At 41.6% G+C, this 24,763-nt stretch overlaps 1 non-coding gene across 1 annotated transcript; it reads left to right on the top strand.

The window, feature by feature from the left end:
• The first annotated feature begins 1,311 nt into the window (after nucleotides 1–1,311).
• On the top strand, nucleotides 1,312–1,417 carry LOC113597821 (U6 spliceosomal RNA). The gene has a single exon (XR_003418579.1). It is a non-coding gene; the product is annotated as a U6 spliceosomal RNA (small nuclear RNA).
• The last annotated feature ends 23,346 nt before the right edge of the window (nucleotides 1,418–24,763 follow it).

The following is a 24,763-nucleotide window of genomic DNA, read 5'->3' as shown; positions in this document are numbered from 1 at the left end:
CACGGGAGAAGAGAAAAAGGATGAACAGGTAGCTTCTTCCCTCCAATTTCTCATTCCAGAAGATGAATGCTTCCTGGGGACTGAGGTTTATTTCGGTGGGTGTTCTCTGAGCATTGACTCAGTGCTGGGCTTGTACTCGCTATGGAGTCAGAGACGAATGTCAGGCTTCCTTCCTTTAGGAGCTCCAAGTCTGTTGAGGGAAGTAGGCGTGTAACCAGGCAATTGCATTACTGTGGTAAAGATGTGACCAAAGTATGTATGGAAGTGATAGACAAAGCACATTTCAGCATATATGTAGAAAAGCAGAGATGCCTAAAAAAAATTAAGATTCTGAATCTGTCCTGGTAAGGAACCCACTTTCTTTGTCCCTAACAATTGGCATGGGCCACGAAAATTAGTGGTCAGAGAATAAAGACATTAAAGAGTATGGTTTTCCTTTTGTTCTTTTTCCTTTAAACATTTTTTTAATTCTTTAAAAAATTCCTTTAAATTTTTTTTAATTTTTTAAAATTTAATTTTGTAATCTCTGCACCCGACATGGGGCTTGAACTCACAACCCAGAGATCAAGGCACATGCTCTACCGACTGAGCCAGCCAAGGCACCCTCCTTTTCTTTTTCCCCCCTAATCATTGTGGTGTAGGAAAGAAGGAAAGTCAGGATGTTGGACACTACATAAGAGACATGGTATAAATAGGGCACAGAGGAAAGTACTAGGATACCAAAGTGGGTTAGTTCAGGTACCAAAATGGGTTAGTTATTGCTGGGTCATGACATGAAATGAGAGGCAGTGGCTAAATTTTGTAAGATCTTAGATACTACCTGTGTAGGTCAGGCCAACATTTAGACTTTATCCTGTAAGTTAAGGGTCAACAACCGTTTTTTGTGCTGGTGTTTTGTTTTGTTTTGTTTTGTTTTGCAAAGGGCCAGATAGTAAATAGAGCTTTGTTGACCCTACCTTCTGTCTTGCAATTACTCATTTCTGCCTCAATTCTACCCTTGGGTTCAAAAGCAGCAACGAATAATAAGTAAATGAATCGTCATGGCTGCGTTCCAGTAGAATCTTACTGGCAAAAAAAAAAAAAAAAAAAAAAAAAAGGCAATGGGCTAGATTTGACCCAGGGGTCATAATTTGTCTACCCTTGATCTAAGTGATAAAGAACCATTGGCAGGTTTTAAACAGTGGCGTGCTGTTTACGTGTGAGATAGAAGTTGATATTTTTAATAAACTTCTCCAGGGAATCTGACACGTATTCAGGTGTAGTAAGCAAGATTCTGCAGTTTGGGCTCTCCATCAGAACTGTTCGTGCTCCGTGCTCACCTGGGCAGCACATATACTAACACTGGAATGATACAGAGAAGGTCAGCAAGGCCCCCACCAAGGATGACACGCGAATTCGTGAAGCTTCCGTGTTTTAAAATTCAAAAAAAAAAACAACAAAAAACAACAAAAAGAACTCCGTAGAAGTCTCTGTGATAATCAAATGTTCTATATCTGCATTATCCAATACAGAAGCCCCTAGCCACATGTGACTATTGAAACAGAGCTAGTATGACTGAAGAACTAACTTCTAAATGTAATTAAGTTAAATATAAATAGTTACATAGGGATAGTGGTTGCCCGGTTGAACAGCACAGTTCTAGGCATTGGCCAACATTTGGATTTAGACCCAATTTTAAGTGGAAGCACAAAGCAAAGAACTACGCTAGGAAATATCTATCCAAGTGGTATTGGGCATCAGCAGTAAATCTGGAAGAGATCATAGAGCAAGTTCTGAGGACACCTTAAAATCATTCATTTCCATTCCTTTACTCAGTCTGTTTCTATCTTGTCTATCGGAATCCTTTGCTTAATTTTCTCCTGAGTTTTTAAGCTTTCTTTATGTGTGAACGCAAGCCATTTATAATGTGAAATGGCCATTTATAATGTGTTACAAATATTTTAAAAATTTTTTAAATATTTTTCTATTTCTTTTGACTCTGTTTACTGTGTTCCTTACCATGGACTTTATTTTAATGTAGTATTTTAATGATCTTTTTTTTGGTGACCTCTAGGTTTTGTGTTACTACTACGAGCCTTCTCTACCCTGTAATTACTGAAAAACATTCCCTAGTTTCTTCTGGAATATTTATGACTTCATTATTTTTAAATATTTGCTACATGTGGAATTAATTTATTTTGGTTTAAAGTGTAAGGAAGAGGGGCACCTGGGGGGCTCAGTCTGTTAAGCATCCAACTCTGGATTTTGGCTCAGGTCATGGTCTCACGGTTCGTGACATTGAGCCCCATGTTCAGCTGTGTGCTGGTGGCACGGAGCCTGCTTGGGATTCTCTCTCTCTCTCTCTCTCTCTCTCTCTCTCTCTCTCTGCCCCTGCCCCACACGTGCACATACTCTCTCAAAGGAAATAACATTAAAAATAATAATAAAGCGTGAGGAAGAGATCTAACCTAATTTTTTTCCAGACACTTACCCAGGGGACACCGAACCATATACTGAATAATTGATTTCTATCCACAAACATGGCAATGTATCATAAAAAAAAAAAATCTCCTGTGTCTATTTGCATATATAGCTCAATTGTGTATTCTATGCTATTGAGCTGCCCATGAGCCAGAATCATACGCTTTAAATTATTAAAAAGCTTATAATGTGTTTGAATATTTGTTAAGATTAGTTCTCCTCTTCCTCCTCCTTCTTTTTTTTTTTTACTTAAAAAAATGTTTATTTATTTATTTATTTTTTTCGAGAGAGAGTGAAAGGGGGAAGGGCAGAGAGAGAAGGAGACAGAGGATCTATGCTGACAGCAGAGAGAGCCCACTACGGGGCTCGAACCAATGAACCGTGAGATCATGACCAGGTGCCCCACTTTTTAAAATATGGATTATAGAATCCACTTTGCTAGTTATCTCTTACTTTGAGAAAAGCGACGTGTTTATGCAGTGTGTTTTCCTACTCAAAAACATGGTATGCCTTATGAATCATGCAAGCATTATTCTATATCTCTCAATAGTATTTTTAAAGATTCATGTCATTCTTTTTTCCTAGCATATTGTTATAATAAGTTTCAAACATACCTAAACTCCCGTAGATAAGTCATACATTCTACCCTTTACATTTTACTATATTTGCTCTATCAAATATCCATTCATATATCTCTCTAGTAATCTAAAAAAATTGTAATGCATTTCAAAGTAAGCTATGGACGTTAGTAAACTTTACCCTAAAGAATTCAGTATGCATAGCATTAACTAGACTTTAGCACTTGTTTATAGGATTTTTTAAAATGTGAAGCAAAACTTACATGAAAGGAAATGCAGCCATGTTAAGTGTTTGACAAATACAACATTTGTGTAACCCAAAGTTCTGTCAAGATCTAGAATATTACTGTTAAACTGTGAATGGTTTAGATTGATTTTCAAAAGTTATATATACCTACCAGGGGTACCTGGGTGGCTCAGTCCATTAAACATCTAACTTTGGCTCAGGTCATGATCTCACAGTTTGTGGGTTCGAGCCCCACATTGGACTCTGTGCTAACAGCTTAGAGCCTGGAGCCTGCTTTGGATTCTGTGTCTCCCTCTATCTGCCCCTCCCTGACTCACACTCTGTCTCTCTCTCTCAAAAATAAACATTAAAAAAATTTTTTTTAAGTTGTATTTATACCTTGATTTTATGAGCTAAATCTTACATGGTCGTTCCATATTACACTTTTTATATATTATTGGATTTGTTTTGCTAATATTTTTTTTAACGTTTATTTACTATTGAGAGACAGAGAGAGCATGAGCCGGGGAAGGGCAGAGAGAGGGGGAGACACAGAATCCAAAGCAGGATCCAGGCTCGGAGCTGTCAGCATAGAGCCCGATGTGGGGCTTGGACTCACGAACTGTGAGATCACGACCTAAGCCAAAGTCAGACGCTTAACCGACTGAGCCACCCAGGTGCCCCTGTTTCGCTAATATTTTTGAGAGTCTTTCTGTTATGTTCATGAAGAACATTACTTGATAGTCTTCTTTTGTTGTAATGTCTTTGCCTGGTTTTGGTGTTAGTTTTACCCTAGTCTCATAACATGTCAAGATGTGGGGGCCCCCAGGCACCTCAGTCTGTTGAGTGTCCAACTCTTGATTTTGGCTCAGGTCATGATCTTTGAACTCTGTTAAGTGTGGGGCCTGCTTGGGATTCTCTCTCTCTCTCTCTCTCTCTCTCTCTCTCTCTCTCTCTCTCTCTCTCTCTCCCTATCTCCCTCCCTCCCTCCCTCCCTCCCTCTGCCCCTCTCCCTCATTCATGCTCGCTCTCTCTCTAAAATTAAACACACACACACACCACACACACACAAAAACATGTCAAGAAGCAATGTTTCCTCCTTATTTCTAGGAGTTTCAGCAAGATTGGCTTTGTTTCTTCCTTAAATGTTTGAGAGGTTTTGAAATAGGTCTCAGATTTTTTTGTGAAAAATTTCTAATAATGAATTCATTTACTTGGGGTTCTCTCTTCCACTCTCTCTGCCCCTCTCCCACTTGCTAGCACATGCACACTTGTGCTCACTCGCTCTCTCTCTTTCTCTCTCAAAATAAACTTTAAAAAAGTGTCAGTTTTGTTAAGTATCATTTTGTAAGGAACTTGTCTATTTCATCTATTTGTCAAATCCATTAGCATTATTTTATGGCTGTGGGATCTATGTTTATAATCCCTTTTGTTGCTGATGTTAGTAATTTCTCTCCTTTGAGAAATCTATGAATTTATCTTACTTTTTGATCTTTTCTAGTAACCATAACCAATTTAAAAAACCTTTAGTTGAGATATAAGCCACATACCATGCTTTTTACCTATTTAAAATGTGCAATTAAGGGGCGCCTGGGTGGCTCAGTCGGTTAGGGTCTGACTTCAGCTCAGGTCATGATCTTGAGGTTGGTGAGTTTGAGCCCCACATGGGGCTCTGTGCTGACAGCTCAGAGCCTGGAGCCTGCTTCAGATTCTGTCTCTCTCTTTCTCTGCGCCTCCCCTGCTCACACTATGTCTCTCTCAAAAATAAACGTTAAAAAAAATTTTTTAACGTGCAATTAATGTTTTTAGGGTACTTGCAGAAATATACAATAATGAACACTATCTAATTTTAGAACATGTTCTTTCCTCCAGAAAGAAATCCATAGCCATTAGCCATCTTTGTTAATTTTCTCTATTGGTTATCTGTTTTCAATTTCATTTATAACTGGTATTATCTTTATTATTCTGTCCCATCTCTTCACTTTGGCTTTACAATGCTCTTCTTTTTCTAACTTTTTAAGATGGAATTTTAGGTCATCGAATGGAGGCCATTATTTTCTGATATAAGCATTATAATTACATATTTTCTTTTAATGCTACATTATCTGTGTCCTACATATTTTGATGTATTTGTACTGTCATTTAGTTCAAAATATTTCCTAACTTTCTTTATGATTTTTTTTCTATGATCCATGGATTATTTAGGAGTGTGCTTTTAGATTTCGTTCTTTTATTTCTAATTTAATTCAGTTGTAGTCAGAGAACTTACTCTAGATGATGTTGGTCCTTTCAAATGTATTGAGACTTTTTGGGGCCAGTCTTGGGGATTGTACCATGTGTACTTGAGAAGAAAATATATTCTGCAGATGTTGAGTATACTGTTATACAAAGGTCACCTAAGTCATAAAAGTTGATAATATTATTCTGATCTTTTAAGAGTTCTGATGGCCAGCAGAGCTTATAATTGTGGTCCCACAGGACCCTATATATTTGGATTCTTTAAAAGCTGTTGCCTAAGAGGCGCCTGAGTGGCTCAGTCAGTTAAGCGTCCGACTTCAGCTCAGGTCATGGTCTTATAGTTGATGAGTTCGAGCCCCATGTTGGGCTCTGGGCTGACACCTCAGAACCTGGACCCTGCTTCGGATTGTGTGTTTTCCTTTCTCTCTGCCCCTCCCTGACTCATACTCTGTCTCTCTCTGTCTCTGAAAAATGAATAAATCTTAAATAAATAAATAAATAAATAAATAAATAAATAAATAAAGCTAGTGCCTAAGGGTCTGGCTTCCAATCAGCTTGAATCTCGGTACTTTGGGACATTGACTGATCTTGACACCGCACCCCCTACCCTGCCCAAATACTGGGAGCTATTAAAAATAAAATAGGCTACGTGAACAATCACAAAGCTTTGAGAGACAAGCAAGAAGTAGACTAGGTTGAACTATAAAGTTAATCTCTTATGCAAGGCCAACCCTTCAAAGAGGGTTCAAAGAGAGGTTCTCTCTCTTCAAAGAGAGATGGCTGTTTCATCTAATGCATAGAAACCAATACAGAGAGTCAAGCCAAATGAGGAAACAGAGGAATATATTCCAAATGAAAGAACAAGATAAGACCTCAGAAAAATAACCTTAATGAAATGAAGATATATAATTCACCTAATAAAGGGTTCAAAGTAATAGTCATAAAGATGCTCACCGAATTTGGGAGAAGAATGGATAAACACAGTGAGAACTTGAACAAAGAGGAAATACAGGAACATTCCAAACAGAACAAAGAGTACAATGATCGAACTGAAGAATACACTAGAGGGGTTTGCCAGCAGACAAGAGGAAGCACAAAAAAGGATCAGTGAACTCAAAGACAGGGCTGAGCAGTTCCCTCCAACAGTGCAGCAAAATGGAAAAAGAATTTTATAAAGTGAAAATAGCTCAAGGGACTCATGGGACAAAATCAAGCCGAGTAATGTTCTCATTATAGGAGTTCCAGAAGGAGAAGAGAGAAGGGTCAGAAAACTTATTTGAAGAAATAATGGCTGAAAACATGTATTTGCATGACATTTTCAAAAGTGGTCACTTGTGTTTCTTATCTCGTACGATGGTTGTTTTCTGATAATTAACCTTCATTTTGTATGTTTGTGCTTTCTTTAAGTCAGTTAATGATATATTGTTTTCTTGACTATTTTCTAGAATAGCGAGTCTTGGGGACCCTGGGTGGCTCAGTCGGTTAATCTTCTGACTTTGGCCCAAGTCACGATCTTGTGGTTTGTGAGTTCGAGCCTTGCTTGCATCAGGCTCTCTGCTGACAGCACAGAGCCCAATCCTCTGCCTCCCCTCTGTCTCTGCCCCTTCTTCCCCCTCTGAAAAATAAACAAACATTTTTTAAAAACAGGAATAATGTTGGGGCGCCTGGGTGGCTAAGTCGGTTGAGTGCCTGACTTGGGCTCAGGTCATGATCTCACAGTTAATGAGTTCGAACCCCACGTCGGGCTCTGTGCTGACGGCTCAGAGCCTGAAACCTGTTTTGGGTTCTGTCTGTCTGTCAGTCTGTCTGTCTCTCTCTCTCAAAAATGAATAAATGTTAAAAAAAATAAAAAAATAATGTCTAAAAAAATAGAATAGCAAGTCTTTGCTTTAATTATTGCTTCAATTGTTTTTCTATTTTCTGTTAATTTATATAGCCTATTATATTTCAAAAAAATAAATACATAAAATAAAATTCCTGGTCTGATAATTCCAGCATCTCTGCCATCTCGGAGTCTGGTGCTCATGCTCACTCTGTCTCTTCAAACTATGTCTTTTGTGTTTTAATATGCCTTGTAATTTTTTAAACTATTTATTTAAATGGTTATTTCTTTATTTTGAGAGAAACAGAGAGAGCGGAGGAGAGATGAGAGAGAGAAGAGAGAGAGAGAGAGAGAGAGAGAGAGAGAGAATCCCAAGCAGGCTGCACACTGTCAGTGCAGAGACCGATGCAGGGCTGGAACCCATGAACTGTGAGATCATGACCTGAACCAAAGAAAGAGTCTTAACCCATTGAGCCACCCAGGGGGCCCCTTGTTTTGTTTTGTTTTGTTTTGTTTTGTTTTGTTTTGTTTTGTTTTGTTTTGGTGGTTGGGCCTAGGGGAGGGGAAGCATCCTAGGTTGTGGGATTAAGTCTGGGCTTTTCAGTAAGGCCGTGCCCCTGGGGCTGTGGCCTGTCACTCAAACTCGCCAGTCGGCCACCCCCTCCCCTCAAGGCAGGAAGACTAGCCGGGGCTAGAGGCAGGCATTACCCTTTCTCATCTGAAGGTTAGAGCCTGCCGCTGGGCTTGGGTATCTCCCTCCCCCTCCTTCCCCCCCCCCCCCCCATCAGTTAGGCTCCGGTAAAATCCCAATAGGTAAGGCCCCGATAAAATTGTTTTTCTCGAGGGGAGGCTTGTTAAGAACAGAATGCTCTGGGCATCTTTCAAAATAGCTACTTTTCTCCTCCTCCTTCCTGAAGCACAGGGAGTTTTCTCCCGTCATCACTGCGAGAACCCGGTGGGGTTCCTGGAGGTAGAAACTCACGGGAGCGGGGCCGTCCCCCGGCAGACTTTTTTCCGCACGGAGCCTCCAGCGATTCATCAAGGACACTTTACCTTTTCCTGGACTGGCTCCAGCAGCAGGCTTCTACCCCTGACCTTAGCCTCTGGTAACCTGTGATTCTCCGAATCCGCCTGTCTTTCTAACTTGGGGTGCGTGGTTTGCCGCGCGACATGGTGTCTGTGACGGATCTAAGGACAGTGGTCGCTTTCTGTTTGTTCAGCTTCCTTCCTCTTGTGAGGATAGGAGAGGTGATTTCCCAGCTCTGTGCATGCCGGACCAGACGCTGGAAGGCGACCTCCTCCTTTCTTGTTATTAATATTTAAGTCTGTGCATTTTCCTCTGGCACTTCTTCAGCTGTATCTCCATATGTTCTTTGATGTAGCATTTTTATCATAATTGCACTCTAAATACAAGTTCAGTGTTGTTTACTAATTTGACCCAAGCCTTAAATTAAAAAAAAAAAAAATGCAGTAACTGGGAGACATTCACTACACTGTATTTTCTAGATTTATTGAGATATGTTTGTCATATAATGCTGTGTAAGTTTATTCAGTGTGAGGATGTGGTCCACGTATTTATTGTGAAGTGTTTACTGCAGTGAGAGTAGTTAATGCATTCTTTAGCTCACATAATCACCGTATTGTCGTTTTGGTGAGAATATTAAAGGCGTATTCTCATAGCAACTTCCAAGTATACAACACGGAATTATTAACTATAGTGGCCATGCTGTACTTTAGATTCCAGAATTTACTCATCTTATAACTGAAAGTTTGTATTCTTTGACCAACATCTCCTTTCCCCCACCCCTAACCCCTGGCAACCACCATTCTATTATTTTTCTCGGAGTGTGATGATTCCACACGTAAGTGAGATCATACATACAGTATTGGTCTTTCTCTGTCTGACTTAGTATAATGCCCTCGAAATCCATTCATGTTGTTGCAAACAGGATTTCCTTTTCTTATGGCTGAATAATATTCCATTATATATATATATATATATATATATATATATATATATATATATATAAAGCATAATAACTTTTTTTTTTTATTCATTCATCTGTCGATGGACACAGAGGTCATTTCCATGGCTTGGCTTTTGTAAAACAGGCTGCCGTAAACATAGGAGTGCAAATATCTGTTTGACATAGTGCTTTCATTTCCTTTGGATATATACCCAGAAGTGGGGTTTCTGGGTCATATGGTAGTTCTATTTTTAATTTGAGGGGGGGTCTCTATACTGTTTTCCACAGTAGCTGTACCAGTTTGCATTCCCACCAGTAGTACACAGGGTGCATACACAGGTAGGAATGGGTTAATATCTCATTGTGGCTTGGATTTTCATTTTTTTCTTGATTAGTGGTCATGAGCACCTTTTCACGGCTCTATCGGTCCTCTGAATATCTTTGGGAAAACTAGGCCTTTTGCCCATGTTTTCAATTGCATTATTAATTAATCAGTTAATTGCTGTTAAGTTGTATGAGCTCCTTATATTTTGGATATTAACCCCTGATGAGATATCTAATTGGCAAATATTTTCTCCTTTTCATTTTTGTTTCTTTTGCTGCACAGCAGCTTCATAGTTTGACATCGTTCCACTTGTTGATTTTTTATTTTGTTGCTGTGCATTAGGTGTCATACTGATCTTTTTTGTACCTTTTAATGTGCTTAAATCGATGCTACTTTATTTTTTAAGTAGACTCCGGGCCCAACATGGGGCTTGAACTCACGACCCCAAGATCAAGAGTTGCACGCTTTACTGACCGAGCCAGCCAGGCACCCCTCTGCTGCTTTATTGAGAGAAGTAATCTCTTTGATCTTGACTATAAAAAGTAAGCAAATCAGAATGCTTATCGGACCTTCAGTCTTCCTCTACTTTTTTAAAACTTTTGTAAGCATATGTTTTGGATAGTTCAAGGGCTTATAAAATAGACACTTTTCTAGACACCATCGCCACTCGTCAACTATAGGCAGTGATTGCTGCTTCAAGGAGGATTCATGGGATTCATATTCTCTGAGTTATTTTCCGTTCAGAGGTATATTTTCGATTGCTTTAATCTCAAAATATAAATTACCTGTTTATAAAACACTTGTACCTAGTTTTCTTTCTGCGGGATTGTTCTACGTCTACTAAATTTGACTCTCTTTGTGAAAAAAAGAAAAACCAAAACTGGAGGGCAGTGTGATTTATTTTCCCCTTATGAGCACGTTGAATTTTTATCTCTTGCCCAAAGAACGATTAGAATCCATTAAATTATTAAGGCTCCCATAAGATGTTCACTGTTCTGTTTCATTTTTTTTAAGAGACATAGTATGCCCCTTTGATTTAGAGGTTCAAGTTTTGTTCTATTTCTGGAAAGTTTTCCTGATAAATGTTTTATTTTTACAGTTATATTTTAAAATAATACAAAAAAAATAAGGGCCCCTGGCTGGCTCAGTCAGTAGGGCATGTGACTCTTGATCTCAGGGTCGTGAGTTTGAGCCCCATGTTGGGTGTGGAGATTACTTAAAAATAAAATCTAAAATACAATGAAATAAAGTAATATGAATTTGGGGGCACCTGAGTGGCCCAGTCGGTTGAGCATCTGACTTTAGCTCAGGTCATGATCTCACAGTTTGGGAGTTCAAGCCCCACATCGGGCTCGCTGCTGTCAGCGTAGGGTCTGCTTCAGATCCTCTGTCCCTGTCTCCATGCCCTTCCCCGGCTTACACTCTCTCAAAAAAAAAAAATAAATAAAACATAAAAAATACCACAAGTTTTGCATATTGTGATGGTTTTAAAATAAGTCCTTGAATCTTTGACACTCCTCCCTTCCAAAGGTAAAGCTTACCTAATTTCTAGTTCCTTTGATTTCGAGCTGGCCTTGGTCCCTCACTTTTAGTGACCACAATGTGGTGACAGTGATGTTCCTTGTTCCTTCTGACTTCATTTCTTGGGTCACTCACTCTGGGAAAGGCAGTCAACACATTGTAAAGGCAAACAACTCATGGATAGGATCACAGACGGAGTAACTGAGACCTTCCAACAACAACTAACACTAATTTTCCATCCAGGCAAGTGAGTTACTTGGGCCGTGGGTATTCTAGGCCATTTCAAGCCTTTATAGGACTGGAATCTCAACTGACCTCTTAACTCAATTCCTTAGAATTCAGATGCTCCTGAATTCAACATACAGAAGCTAAGGAAAACAAATGTTCATTGTTGTTATAGCTGCTATAAATTAAGAAAATTTGTTACATATATATATGTGTGTGTGTTTTAGTTATATATATATATGTATGTATATGTATATGGTCACATATATATCCATTCCATTTTACAAACTTTTTAATTTTTTTTAAGTTTATTTTATTTATTTTGAGAGAGAAAGAAAGGCAGAAGAGAGAGCTTCAGCAGGGGAGAGGCAGTGAGAGGGAGGGAGGGAGAGAGAGAGAGAGAGAGAGAGAGAGAGAGAGAGAATCCCAAGCAGGCTCCACTTGGAGCCCCAGCTGACAGTATGGAGCCCCACCATAGGGCTCGAATTCACCCACTGTGAGATCATGACCTGAGCTGAAATCAAGACTCACATGCTCAACCGACTGAGCCACCCGAGCACCCCACCATTTTACAAGCTTTTCTTAACTTTTTGTATACATCTGCTGCCTTATCTTCAGCAATGTCCATTATCCTTTGTGCTGTTTTTAATTTCACATTTTTGAGATATGACTGACATATGACATTGTAATAGTTTTATGTGTACAACATAATGATTTGATACACGTATATATTGCAAAATGATTACCACAAGAAGTTTAGCTAACATTTATCACCGCATATAGTTACGATTTTTTTTTCTTGTGACAAGAACTTTTAAGATCTACTCTTAGGAACTTTCAAAAATGCAGTACAGTATAACAAGGAGACCACCATTGCCCGTTTTGCCATGAAATGGAAAAAGCATCCACAGTTGAGTTTTAATGTTAATTTCAGTACATACTATTTCATTTTAATTTCTCTCCAGAATTCTGCACTTCATATTTCTTTGGATTATTGTATTTCTTCTTTAAGTTTTTTTTTTAACGTTTATTCATTTTTGAGAGACAGAGAGAGACAGAGAATGAGCAGGGGAGGAACCGAGAGAGAGGGAGACACAGAATCCGAAGCAGGCTCCAGGCTCCGAGCTGGCAGCACAGAACCCGATGCAGGGCTCAAACCCACGAACCATGAGATCATGACCTGAGCCAAAGTCATTTGCTTAACTCACTGAGCCACCCAGGTGCCCCTAAATTTTTTTTAATGTTTTTTTATTTTTGAGAGAGAGAGAAGTTTTTTTTGTTTGTTTGTTTGTTTGTTTTTTTAATAACAATCATTGCACTAGTATTTAAAAAAAATTCTTGGGAGGGGAGCGCCTGGCCAGCTCAGTAGGTAGATCATGTGACTCTCGATCACAGGATCGGGAATTCAAGCCCCACTGTGGACATGGAGCTACTTTAAAAGAGAGAGAGAGCTAAGGGCGCTTGGGTGGCTCAACCAGTTAAGCGTCCGACTTTGGCTCAGGTCATGATCTCACCATTCATGAGTTCAAGCCCCATGTTGGGCTCTGTGCTGACTGCCCAGAGCCTGGAGACTACTTCAGACGCTGTGTCTCCTCTCTCTCTGCCCCTCCCCTGCTCACGCTATGTTTATCTCTGAAAAGTAAATACATATGTAAAAAAAAGAGAGAGAGAGAATGAGAGCAAAAAAGCGAAAAAGAAAAAGAAATCCTTGGGCGTATCCTTCACATTTTTATCAGTTCCATGGTGATATTTTGTGTTGCTGTTGATGAGTGTTCTCCCTAATATTTGCTTTTTAAAAAAATCTTTGGTTCTGGGGCACGTTGGTGGCTCCGTCGGTTAAGCATCCCACTTTGAGTCAGGTCAGCTCATGATCTCAGGGTTCATGGGTTCGAGCCCCACATCAGGCTCCGCACTGACAGCATGGAGCCTGCTTGGGATTCTCTCCTTCTCCCTCTGCCCTCCCCAGCTCACTCTCTCTCAAAATAAATAAACTTAAAAAACAAATCTTTGCTTCCTCTTTTTACATTGTGTCTTTGTCCAGGTGCAATTTAGACAGATTAGATGCAGGAAATTTGTGTAGAAGAAGAAGAGGTGGGTTCCTTTTCATATTAGGAAGGTTTCTCCTCACAGTTTGTGAGCTCTGCAAGCTTTTATTCCTTCTCCCAGTTTGCACTGGAGAGCAGCTGGCAAGACAGTCTCCCCTTGGTCCATTGTTTTACTGACTCATGGCTTTTTGTTCCTATGACTGCCAGTTTGATTTCTCATTTACCCCCATTTCGACTTCCCAGAACCAAATACAGTCTAGAGAAATTATCCTTTGCCAGCTTTTGACTCCATTCCAGTTCTGCAAACAAGAGTCTGGATGCAGTTTATACCACATTCAAAGGACGAGTGCACCGTGCATGTTTTTCTTTGCGGATCAGCATTCACAGGCTCACTCTGTCTGCGTCTTCCCGCATACTGTTCGACCTTCGCTACTGTTGGCAGTCATTCCTTCTATTTTGTATTTGGAGGTTTCAGAAATGTCTTCATTTTGTTTTCTGCGCATGTACTTTGTATTGCTATTTCTCTTTTATACCTCAGCTTTCGGGTGATTTTTGAAATAAGTGGGGACACTCAAATTTTATCTCCTGTGTTAAATCCGGAAGCCTCTCGGTCGGGGGTTATAATGGAGCCTGTCATAGACCTATATTCTTTTATCGACTATAATTTGGACGTTCTAAGAAGTTTTATAAAACATAATTAAATAAACAAGTTGCTACGTTGACACTGGCCTGGCCACATATTTTGTGGGGCCTAATGTAAAGCAAGAGTGTAGGGCCCCTTACTCAAACACCAAGAAGAAGCTCCTTCAACCTGTCTTGGTGCTTCTTATTGGCCTTTAACAGTGTGGTGCCTTGGGCATTATGCTGTAAAGAGGAGGGGCCAGGCTCCCAGAGGTGCTTTGTGACTTGATGCATGGGGTGTTACAGAAGAAAACAAGTCTGGCTGCTCATCGCTCCAAAAGGCAATACGCGAGAGATGAGTTTTGACTGGAAAGGAATATGAGCTTTTTTCAGGAGGCTGGCCACCTGGAGGGGAGGGTGGACTCTTGTCTAAAACCCATTTCTGAGGTTTCTGCCCGGCCCAAAGATTTTTAAAGGAACTTTAGTGCTGGGGCCCCCTGGGTGGCTCAGTTGGTTAAGCATCTGATTTCGCTCAGGTCATGATCTCACGGTTCAGTGGTTCGAGCCCCGAGTTGGGCTCTGTTATGACAGCACAGAGCCTACTTGGGATTCTCTCTCACTCCCCATTCTTCTCTGCCCCTCCCTGACTCGTGCTTTCTCTCTCTCTCAAAATAAAGAAATAAACTTTTTTTTTTTAAAGGAACTTTAGGGCACCACTTACAGTGGTCTGTGATAATTCTTTTTTTTAAGTTTATTTATTTATTTATGAGAGAGAGCACAAGCAAGGGAGAGGCAGAGAGAAAGACAGGGAGACAAAATCTGAAGCAGGCTCCAGGCTCCAAGCTGTCAGCAGAGAGCCTGATGTAGGTCTTGAACCCATGAACCACAAGTTCATGACCCACAAGATCATGACCCGCACCGAAGTCAAATGCTCAACCACCTGAGCCACCCAGTCGCCCCTGTAATAATTCTTTTTTTTTCAGTTTTCATTTTTTTTTCAATTTTATTTTTTTAAATTTGCTTCCAAATTAGTTAGCATCTAGTGCAGCAATGATTTCAGGAGTAGATTCCTTAGTGCCCCTTCCCCATTTAGCCCATCCCCCCTCCCACGACCCCTCCCGTAACCCTTAGTTTGTTCTCCATATTTAAGAGTCTCTTCTGTTTTGTCCCCCTCCCTGTTTTTATATTATTTTTGCTTCCCTTCCGTTATGTTCATCCGTTTGGTGTCTTAAAGTCCTCATATGAATGAAGTCATATGATATTTGTCTTTCTCTGGCTAATTTTGCTTAGCACGATACCCTCCAGTTCCATCCACGTAGTTGCAAATGGCAAGATTTCATTCTTTTTGATTGCCAAGTAATACCCCATTGTATATATATAACACGCCTTCTTTATCCATTCATCCATCCGTGGACATTTCGGCTCTTTCCATACTTTGGCTATTGTCGATAGTGCTGCTATAAACATGGGGGTGCATGTGTCCCTTCGAAACAGCACACCTGTATCCCTTGGATAAATGCCTAGTTGTGCAATGGCTGGGTTGTAGGCTAGTTCCATTTTTAGCTTTTTCAGGAACCTCCATCCTGTTTTCCAGAGTGGCCTCACCAGCTTGTGTCCCCAGCCCCTGTAATAGTTCTTTTTTATTTTCCTGTAATAATTCTTGATTGTGTGCACACTCAATGGTGCCAGCTACAGACATTACCACAGTGCTCAGAGGTTGTGTATTGGTGCCCCAGGGGGAAGTTGTGCAAGAGGGTTTGGTTCCCAGTCTCTCTAGGAAACAATGCGTGATCTATACATGTACAAAGAAAGGTTTAGTTAATCAATCATGGCTAAAGGTGCTTGCTAAAACTTAAAGACTACTAAACTGACCAGAGGGGTAGAGCTGGAGGTTTCAAGGGCATGTGCACCCAAACCTAACTGTCTCAGGCCTAGGCTCCTGCCAAGGGCAAAGGGGGCAGTAGTTGCTGTGTGTTGGGGGGAGCAAGGGGGGGGGGGCAACCATGGAGAACCTATCCTGTGTAGGTGGGGTGACAGAACCAGACATGAGCTGAGACTTCAACACGAGAAAGATCCTCCACTGTCCCATCAGACTGTATTGACAAAACAGGAATTCAAAGATAAAATTCAGGGTTTCAGAATATTCACATTAAACCCCATATGTCAGTGCTCTCTGAGCATAGGGCGCTGTGTCACTATGCTGGTTGCACACCCTCGAAGTCTGCCCTGTGTTCACAAAAGAAAGTGTCAGTATAGGCACAGTAAGCAGTTTGCTGGATCCTGTGGGCTTTAGCCACAAATTATCAGCTATTGCTAACACACCAAAAGTCCTCTAGATAAATTACTTTTTAAAGAGCCTTTACTTGGGGAGCCTGGGTGGCTCAGTCAGTTGAGCTTCCGACTTCGGCTCAGGTCATGATCGTGCAGTTCTTGGGTTCGAGCCCCGCGTCCGGCTCCGTGCTGACAGCTCAGAGCCTGGAGCCTGCTTCAGATTCTGTGTCTCCCTCTCTCTCTACCCTTCCCTCACTCGTGTTCTGTCTCTGTCTCAAAAATAAATAAAAACATTAAAAAAACAAAGAACCTTTTCTTTTTGGTTTTGCTTACCCAGCCCATTCTCCTACAGCTTTTTTCTGTCATCTTTGCTTTATTCAAAACCCATGTATATATTAATCATACTCAAGCCCCAGATTCAGGAAATCCATAGGTACTAAATGAACCTTCTCCTAAACCCCAAATTTTTACAAAAGTTAACTCGAAATGGATTATAGGTTCAAATGTGAAAATTTTAGAAGACCACATAGGAGAAAAATCTTCATGACCTATTCTTAGGAGAATAGTTCATAGACATGACCAAAGCATGGTCCATCAAAGAAAAAAAATACAGCAGATCTCAAGGGGCACCTCGGTGGCTCAGTTGGTTAAGTGTCCAACTCTTGATTCTGGTTCAGGTTTGTGGGTTGGAGCCCTGCGTTGGGCTCTGTGCTGACAGCACAGAGCCCGCTTGAGATTCTCTCCCTCTCCCTCTCTCTGTGCCCCTCCACCAGTTTCTCTCTCAAAATAAATAAATAAACTTAAAAAAAAGTCTTTTACTTGGTGAAAAACCCCATTAAACGGATGAAAAGATAAGGTAGAAACTGGGAGAAAATATTTGCAAATCACATATCGGACAAAGGACTTGTGTCTACAACATATATTTTTAAAATCTGTAAATGCAACAAAAAGAAAATTAAGAGTTAGAAAATGAGCGAAGACATGAAGAGACATTTCACTGAAGGGAATATATAGATGAACAATAGGCGCATTAAAACATGTTCAATATCATTAGCTCTTAGGGAAATCGAAATTAAAACCACAATGTGGTTTTACTACATACCTATTAAAACAGCTAAAATAAAAAGCAGTGACAAACAAAATGTTGGCAAGGATGCTGAGAAAATGGATCCCTCAAACATTGCTGGCGGGAATGTAAAATGGCAGAGCCACTCTGGAAAAAAAAAGTTTTTTTCAAAAAAAAAGACACAACTAAGCCTATGAGTAAAATATGATCCAGTAATTGTACTTCTGGGCATTTATCCAGAGAAATGAAAAACTTATGTCTGCCTCAAATCCTGTATACTATTGTTCATAGCATCCCTTATTGTTAGAGTCAAAAATTGGAAACAACCCAAATGTCCTTCATCTGGTGAATGAATAAACAAATAGCACGTCTATACAATAAAATTCTATTTGGCAGTGAAGAAGAACAAGTTATTGGTGCAGGCAGCACCTTGAATGGATCTCAAGGGCATTATGCTGAGTGAAAAAAGCCAATCTCAAGGTTACATTACTATATGATCTAACGTACCATAGTATTTTAAAATGACAAAGTTATAGAGCTGGAGAAGAAACTAATGGTAGGATGTGTTAGTTAGGGTTCTCCAGAGAAACAGAACCGAAAGCATGTGCATGTGTGTGTGTATGTATACATGTATGTATATATACATAATATAATAATGTTTATTATGAGGAATTGACTTGTGATTTTGGCGGCTGAAAAGTTTCCAATCTTCCATCTGCAAACTGGTGACCCAGGAAAGCTGGTGGTTTAATTTCAATCTAAGTCTGAAGGCCTGAGAACCAAGCAAGCTGATTTTGTGAATCCCAGTCCGAGGGCCGAAGACTGGTGTCCCAGCTGAAGCAGGCAGCTGGGAAGGAAAGGAACTCTACGTCCTTCAGCTTTTTGTTGTATTCAGGCTCTCAATGGATTGGTTAATGCCTGCTCGCAGTGGGGAGGGCAGTACTCTCATTCTACAGATTCACACGTTAATGTCTGGAAATATGCTCAGAGACTCAGAAATAGTGCCTAACCAGACATCGAGGCATCCCATGACCCAGTCAAGTTGACATGGAAAATGAACCATCACTAGGAGGTAACGTGAGGAAGCTGCTTTGTGGTGACAGGAGAATTCTGAATCTTGATTTTGATGACAATTACTTGAATCTACACTTGTGATAATATTTCATCAAACTACACACACACACACACACACAAAGTGCAGATGAACACTGGTGAGATCTGAATAAAGTACCTGAGTTGTTAGTATTGTGCCAACATCAATTTCCTGTTTTGACAATGCATTATGTTTATTGAAGATACCATATGTGGGAAGGAGCACCTGAGTGGCTCAGTCAGTTAAGCATCCAACTCCTGATTTGTGCTCACGTCACGATCTCATGATTTGTGAGTTCGAGCCTCACATCAGACTTTGCGCTGACAGTGTGGAGCCTGCTTGGGATTCTCTCTCTTCTCTCTCTCTCTCTGCCCCTCTCCCGCTCTAGCTCGCTCATGCTCTCTGTCTCTCTCTCTCACAATAAGTAAATGTTTTTTAGAAAAAGATATTATTTGTGGGGGAAGTTGAGTGAAGGGCACATAGGAACCCTCTGCCATTTCCAAAACTTCTTGTGAGTCTTAAACTATTTTGAAATGTATAAGTTACAATAGAAATAAAAGAGGAAAAAAAATGCCTCCCAGATCCGCCAAAAGGCAGCTGTTAGAATCTATTCTGATGTGATTAAGACCTGTGTCTTAACAAAACCCAGATTTTTCTTAAAGTGAATTCAGTAATCAAATCAAACATGGACAGTAGGCACTCTGCACTTTGGGATACCCAATACTGTTTCCATAATTTACAAAAATATATTTGTATTCAAGTTTGTTTACCTTACACTCAGGTCCCTTCTCTTTCTGGACTCTCACCAAGGTAAAGATCATGCCATGTGTTTTCATCCATATGTTAGTGATAAAATATAGCAGTCTGATATCTACAATCAGTAAGACCTATTAAATGTTATTGTAGCTGGCAGTATTTAGGAGGAAGTTATCAAAAACTTAAGCAATAGCTGTATGTATTTCTCTCTCATCCTCTTCTCCAAAGGAAAACAGCTTTCCATTTACTATCTAGAATAGTGGTGGATAGGGTATAGATAATAAATTCCTTTAAGCAAATATTAGCAAAGGATTTCATATCAAATTCTTAGGTATGTCTAGTTTATATTCAGATTCTAGGAGTTAGTACTACAGTGAATAGTAATAGGGATTATCATTTATTGCTTGCTTATTTTGTGCTAAACCCTGGGCTCAGTGCTGCAGATACTAAAAAGAATAAGGAATGGTCTGTGCCCAAGTTCCTATTCTAATACAGAATACCAAAAGACTACATAGTTAATCACAGCCACGGTGAAATTGCTTAGTTTTTAATCCTTAGCAGTTCTTTTTTCTGTGTTTCTTTGTGCTCATCTGTATTTCATAGGTTTATTATGAGGATTAAAAAAATACATGTAAATGTTATGGAACATAGTAAGTATTCAATAAATGATAATGATTATTCTTTAAAAATTGTTTTCATTCAAAGTTTATGTATTTATTTTGAGAGAGAGAGAGAGAGAGAGGGGAAGGCGCAGAGAGAGGGAGAGAGAGAGAGTGAGAGAGAATCTCAAGCAGGCTCAGTGCTATCAGCGTAGCTATCGAGGCTGGGCTTGAACTCCTCAACTGTGAGATCATGACCTGAGCCTAACTCAAGAGTCCGATGCTTAACCGATTGAGCTACCCAGGCGCCCCATTTATTATCATTCTTATATCAAGAATGCTCTGTCATCTCCCGAAACCTCATGTCTGAACCTGTGTTCCAACCGGCCTTAATAGGCCCTCTGTTTGCTACGAAGAACACGTTTTATCATTGGTCAAATCTGGAAAACAAATCCCTGGTGTAAATTTCTGGATTCTAAGCCCAAATCCTCTAATGTTCAGAGGCCGAGGGCTTTGAGAAGGAGAAGAGATGGAAGGCGCCCCGGAAGGAGACAGTAGAGCACAGTGATTGAAAGCACAAGCATAGGAATCAGTTTTATGCTCTGCGATCCTGGACAAGGGGCAGTTTTTCTGAACCTGTTTTGTCACCTGTAAAATGAGTGAAGGCTTAGATATTGCGGTTTATGAGAAATATGTATGTGGTCATTTGAATAACCAAATGTACCGTATGTATTTCGTCTTCATTCACAGTTTCCGGCTCACAGCCCCTAAAACCCTTGGAATTTCCTAAGTGAAGAGAGCTTAAAAGGTGTCTTGTTATGTTAATGAGGTCACTTTTGGAAAACCCCAGGGTAGCCTAAAGATGGGAGCTGGTTGCCAGGGGAACCAACCAAGTGATGAGAGGGTAGGGACTTTTAGCCCCACCCCCTGACTCAGGGGAGGGGAGGGGCAGGGGGTGAAGCAGCCAATGACCAATAACTTAATGTTGCTTCCGTTATGAAGCCTCCCATAAAAACCCAAAAAAAGAGGGTTTCGGAGACCTTCCGGTTGGTGACCACGTGGAGCGGCGGGGAGCGTGGCGGCCTGGCGAGGGCAGGGAAGCTGGGGGGAAGCTGCCCGCCCGCCCTGCACCCCTCCTCCTCGGTAACGCGCCCGCCTGGCCGTGTTCCCGAGTCCCAGCCTTTCTGACTCACCCCGGGATCTGGTAAGGAAGCCGGTTCTCTAAGTTCTGTGAGCCGCTCCGGCATCTTACTCGGACCCAAGGAGGGCGCTGTGGGCACCTTTGCCGCGGCTAAGTCCCAAGCACCCGGGCTCGCAGCTGGGTCTCGAGTCGGGGTGGGGGTGGGGGTGGGGCAGTCCTGTAAACGGAGCCCTTCACCCTGACCGTCGGAGCTCTCTCCGGGCGGACGGTGTCTGGGAATGGCTTGGTACTGTGTGTGGGGAACTTGCCCAATCACGCTGGGGCTCGGTTCGGGCGCCCTAAGAGTTGCAATCGGTAGAAAGACCATCATGGCATTTACCTCTTAAGGCCGCAGTGGAGCTTACAGGACATTGTTCGGGGGAAAGCCTTTCGTCTGCTCCTCAAGATCCTTCCAACGGGATTCAGAATCAAATTGACGTGAGACCGTTTAACAGCAGGAAATGTAATTGAATGGGCGTTGGGGCGGGAATCCACGGAGATTCTAAAGACAGGCAACGGGGAGCCTTAGAAGAACCAAGAAGAGGCCTGAGGATCCAAAGGAGAGAAAGCGCATTGGCAAGAAGGTCTAAGGAGGAGTTTGGAAAAACAAGGTTGCCCTACTATGCGGATGAGTTCCTTAGGTAAAGGGGAGGCCCTCCTAAAAGCTCTCTTCCTGTTACGGGCTGCCCTTTCCAATGTAAATTTCGGCATCGTGGGGGAGGCCGAGAGCTTTTCCCGCATCTGCTTTGTTTTAATCACTTAACTCAAAATAATCTTTACGCCAATGTGGCCCCTCGCGAGGCTGCCCGCCCTGGGCCCCTACAACACAGTGTTTCTAAGGTGCTTGTCGGTTTCTGACACACTGTAGCTCTCGGTTCCCGGTCTTCCTTACCAACCCTTAAAACAGACGAAGTGAGAATGGGTCCTGGTTCAGTCTTCCTGTAGCCAAAAATGCTCTGTCCTGCATCAAAGGTAAAACATATACGCTGTGTACGATTTTTTTTTTTAACCTCCTTTGTACTCAAATCACATTCATTGGCCAGATTTAGGAAATGCCCTAGCACCTACTCTTGTTTAGTAATTGTTTTGTAAATAACTGCTAATGGGCTGCCAGAGGATGAGTAGGTTTGTGACATAAACTGAAGATGAACGAACTTGTAATGTGTTAGAACTGAGAAATTTGTATAAAGGAATCTTGGTTAAATCCGATGTCACCACTAAACTAAGGCCAACTGTGGCGCATTTCCACTGACAAGGATTAGCCTGCTTGGCCCTGTTTATTGGCAATGCTTGACTCGCTCCAGACTGCCTTTCCTGTCCACGTTAAGCATGGCTACCTAGTCAAAAATGTGTTCGCGGCTTGGGGGACGGAGAATGAGAGCGTCTCGTTTATCCTGGTCCAGTGCGGCTCTAGGAGTTTATGAGGGGAAGATGAGATATGTAGATACAGAGAAAGGGACTTGTAAGTCTGTTTTTGCTCAGCAGACAAATTATGGTAGAGCACAACCACACATGTTGCCTTTGTGAACATTTAGCGACTAAACCCGATGGGCTTCTGTCCTCAGGGATCCATATATACACCACTGCATTTTACAGGTATTGGACTGAGACACAGCTAAGTCTACGCTCGGGATCCACAATGTCATTTCAGCACTCTGAACCTGGACTGTCCCGTTTTGCCAAGTTTGTGAGAAACTTGACTCAAACCACTTTAGACGTCAACACTGAGAACACATAGTTTCGATGCGCAGTCTCCTTATGAACATAGTTCACAGAGATTTGTGAAAGGGTGGGGTAGCATCACCTGAGACTTGAGTCTCCTGGAGATTTCAGCGAGAACAAGCACCATCTGTTCATAATAAGCTTTGAAGCCACTCCCTCCACTCCCAGAGATGGCAGGCCCAAGACGGGACAGTGCTCACTGCACAGATTTCCCACTCGGAATCTACGTGTACAATCCTTCCTGTGTCGTCGTAGAGACAGGCAACAAGGCAGGTCTCTGACGCCATCCCCGATCAGTTCCCCCTAAACTCACAAACCCTGAAAGGGAATCAATCCACTAGAGTTCAGTGCACCAGTCAAAAGGACAAGGTCTGGCCCAATTTAATCATCTTTTTTCCTTAGCCTTCCGAATTGGATACACAGCTGAAAAGATGAGATGCTGGAAAAAAGGAGTATCTGTTAAAGGACAGTCCTGCTCATTAAGGCAAAAATCTAAGCGATAACAGCATTCTGACCTGAGGGGCTAAAACACACGGGTGTTTATATCATGCTGCCACCCTGAACTTCCAGCCCAGGCTGTGTCCAAAATGTATTGTTTCCGAGACAGCGTTGTGTCAAGGCATTTGGAACTTGAGAAAATTCAAGGGAGTTGCATCCCCATAAATAATTTTTTCCAAGACTGAAAAGTAAGAGCAAGGAGCTCAGGAATATCCTTCACAAATACAACTGTATGATTAGGGATTTAGGAAAGTCTTGAAGTTGTCTTTGTATTGTGAGGGAGAGTGTAGGGGGCAGCCCGTGAATATGATCCTTCCTAAGGCTGTGCTCTCCAGAAAGGTAGCCAGAAACATATGGCCATTTAAATGAAATAACAAATTTCCTCCCTCTCACCAGCCCTGCTTCCGGTTCTCAGAAGCCACGTCAGCATGGTGTCTGCCATATTGGACAGAACAGAGGGAGAACTTTTTCTATCAGCTCAGGAAGTCCTGTTGGACAAATCTACAACACTGTGCCAGTCTACACTTCGGTTCCCAATGTACAATGTTTAGAGGCTCCCACATTACTTTTTCTTTCATGTATTTTTTACTGTCAAATTTATAGCTAGTTTTCAGGACTTAGCTCTGATACTGCCTTCGTAAAAGGAGGATCAAGGATCCGTGTAGACCACTTCCTAAAAAGAGGTAGTATTAGTTAGACCTGACCTTCCTGGTCAGAACTGAGAATATGACTACAGTGACATTTTAGAATTTGTTCAATTCTGCTCTGTACTATAACTGGGGGTGCAGCTGTCTCTCACCCTACTATGAATAGAGAGCTCCTTGAGCAAGATCCTTATTTTTTTCGGCTTTATTGAGGTATCATTGACAAATACTGTATGTACTTAAGGTATACAAAGTGATGATTTAATAGACATTGTAAAATGCTCATTACAGTCTAGTTAATACATCTGCCACTTCGCAGGGTTATTTGTTTTTTTACCCTGTGGGGACAATACTTAAGATCTCCTATTTTCAGGGCAGTCCAAGATGGCAGCGTAGGAGGATCCTGAGTTCACCTCCTTGTGTGAACATACCGAGTCTACAGCTCCATGTGGAACAGTTCCCTCTGAAAACGACCTGAAAACCAGATGAACAACTTCTTCTCAACAAACAATAGAACGGCCGCATCGAGACAGGTAGGAGGTGTAGAGACCTAGCCTCGCCAAAAAACCCAGCCCTGGCATCGTGACCCGCAATCACAAATCAAAAGCTTCTCCCTGAGGAGTGGGGAGTTTGTGCGCCACGTCAGGCACCCCAGCCCTTGGGACCCCCACCAGAGAGGCCCCCAAAACATCCGTCTCTGAAAACCAGGAGGGCTTAAGTCCAGGAGACCGAAAGCACTGTAGGGAACTGAGTTACTGCTCTTAAAGGGCTTGTGGACACACTCCCTCGCCCCGGAGCCCAGTGCAAAAGCAGCAGGCTGGAAGGTGCCGAGACTGTATGAAAGAGTGAATTTGCTGATCTTACTGTTTGCACTCGCCCTCCATTTTGCCCATGCTGGGGGGTGGC

Source organism: Acinonyx jubatus, chromosome X (genome assembly GCF_027475565.1).
Source record: "Acinonyx jubatus isolate Ajub_Pintada_27869175 chromosome X, VMU_Ajub_asm_v1.0, whole genome shotgun sequence".
Lineage (NCBI taxonomy): Eukaryota > Metazoa > Chordata > Mammalia > Carnivora > Felidae > Acinonyx > Acinonyx jubatus.
Note: the sequence above shows the minus strand (reverse complement) of the source record. Positions and strands in the feature narration are given on the sequence as shown.